This window comes from Cucurbita moschata, unplaced genomic scaffold (genome assembly GCF_002738365.1).
Source record: "Cucurbita moschata cultivar Rifu unplaced genomic scaffold, Cmos_1.0 Cmo_Scf00020, whole genome shotgun sequence".
NCBI lineage: Eukaryota > Viridiplantae > Streptophyta > Magnoliopsida > Cucurbitales > Cucurbitaceae > Cucurbita > Cucurbita moschata.
In genome coordinates this window covers 3,857,632-3,860,273 of record NW_019268536.1, presented here as the reverse complement: position 1 = coordinate 3,860,273, position 2,642 = coordinate 3,857,632, and positions in this window count along the sequence as shown.

Sequence of the window (2,642 nt, the reverse complement as noted above, 5' to 3'; positions counted from 1 at the left end):
TTTTTCTTCTTTTTGTTTTGGTATTTGTTAGGTTAAAAACACCCTATACTAACCTAAAGTTTAAAGACTCGAATGCCACTATGCTATGCATGTGCCACGATCTTTAGTTATGATGCCGTCGTCAACAATACAAGGGTGTCTTGCATTTACTTGAAATAGAAGTAGTACACACCTACCGTAGTTTAGGAAATACTTAGTAAGTGGTCCCACTGCTGGGTCAAGGGTCAGAGAATGCAAACGCATGCAACTCAGAATTAGGAACCTATCATTAAAACCATCATAGGGGATGACCTCCAATCTAGACAAAATTGGATGCATAGTACTTCCCTACACACGACCCACATGTGCGAGCGTGGATCCCTAGGCAGTTCGCACCCCCTTGGACCCACTATAGTCAAGTTAACTGTCCGTAGCAACGTCTTGAGAGAAGTAGACCTTCGGATGTCATGCGAGGCACGATCATCATCATAGTGTACACGTCCATACTCATCATCATAAATAGGAAAGTAACCCGACACCCGACGTATATGAACACACAAAATCCAACTGTTTTCTATAGTTTTCATCTTCAAAAAATCTTTCACACAACTATATATTTTTCACACATTACTCTAAATAACCTGCATGCATTGGTCTTCGTATGTTCATTATCCTTAACATCAATAAGGGGTGCGTCTTACAAAATTCATCATCATAATGTTTCAAGATATTTAATACATGCCCATCATCTTAATATGGAATAACATTATACTAAATCATTTCATCATCATGCATCTTACATTTTCATGTTCATGCATCATCGTCATGTCATCATATTATGTCATCATCTCATATTATCATATATATTATCACATCATCATCTAATGTCATCACATCATTATGTAGCATCATCACATCATTATATAACATCAACACATGATCATACAACATCATTATATTATATCATCCTATAACATGAAATCATCCATGTTAGTTGGTCTTACCCCAAATTTCTATCTAATTACCAACTAGTTAGGAGAAACATCGACAGGAAGAGAGAGAGTTCGTTAGGAGAGATATTTGGGGACGGCTGGGAGAAGTTAGTGGAGAGTATTTTTTAGAGGGTTATTTTAAGAAAATAAAAAAAATATTTTATTTTATTTATTTATTTATTTTATTTGGGTTATTACAACATTTAAATTTCAAATATCCATTTAACAGAAATTTAAAAATTTAATACTAATTAAATTGTTTTTTAAGTTTAAAAATAAATCAAAGGACTTCTACTTGCTTGTGGTGTAGCAAATGTTGATTTGGACATCAAAAGTAAAAGTCGAAGGGTGCATTGAGATTAATATGTCACCAAACTGTTTGAGAGAGCGATTCTCATCTAAAATCTCATGAAAAATTTCTTACTTACTACTCTCACATTAAGAGTGGAGTCATCAATAACTTGAGTACAAATTGTAATTATCTTAGATTTTTACTTATCTGGAGCCGCTATCTTTATCATCATATATAGTTGTATGCGGAATAAACATTTAAAACTTTATCATAAAACATAAACTTATGTGTTCGAAAACATCTTTTAAATGGCACAACAAAAAACTAAATAAAATAAATAATGTAAAATTGAACGACCTAATTCTAACCTAAGTCTAAGAAAACAAGTACAACTATTCCAGGCATGTGTTATGCTTTCAAATTGCGATGTCGTCATCAGTCGTACACAGATGTCATGTCTTTAGCTAAAAATGAAGTACACATGATTTGAGTAATTTAAGAAATACACAAAAATTGACCCACTATTAGGTTTGGGAATGCAAACACATTCAACTCAGAGTCTAGGGACCTATCATTTAAAACTTTCATAGTAGTGTCTCCAGTCCGGACAAAAATTGGATGTAAAATACGTTCCTACACATAATCCACAAATGCGAGTGTGGATCCCCAAACGGTTCCTACTGTTAGGATCACACAACAACGCACACACTCGATCTAGATGAACACAAGGAACAGGATAGAGAAAATTGCAAGGAGAGCTCTGACTAAAATGATTTTTTATTGATGACTTCATATACAGTAAGAGAGAATACAGAGAATATAAAAAGTACATTTTCAAAACTCTACTGAACGGGATATATATATATAGTTCAGTTTACTATATATAGTTTTACCAGATTTAATCATCTACTATATATAACTATTTACCATATATAGCTTTACCGGATATAGCTTTACCAGATATAACCGTTGACCAAGCTATAAATAAGCAGTAGGTTCCATAACCTAACCATTCTCCCACTTGGAGACTGATTTAGTCAACCAAGAATTTCATTCTCAAACGAATATGAGCATCTTCATGGCACCATATCAATTGAGGCTTTGCACAACCTCAATATTCCAATATCAACACATTTTGTCAACATGTTTGCTGGATTCTTTGAACCCTCTATCTTCTCCAAACACATCACCATTTTTCATTAACCTGCAAGTGAAATGGTATCGTCTTCTATGTTTTCTCTTTAAATGATAGACCGGGTTTTTTCGCAAACTGTATGACACTCTGACTATCTCTATAAAGAATATCTTCGTGCTACTTCTTGCCCATTCTTCTAGATAGTCAGTCATCCACATCGTCTTCTTTCCAGCTTCAACTATTG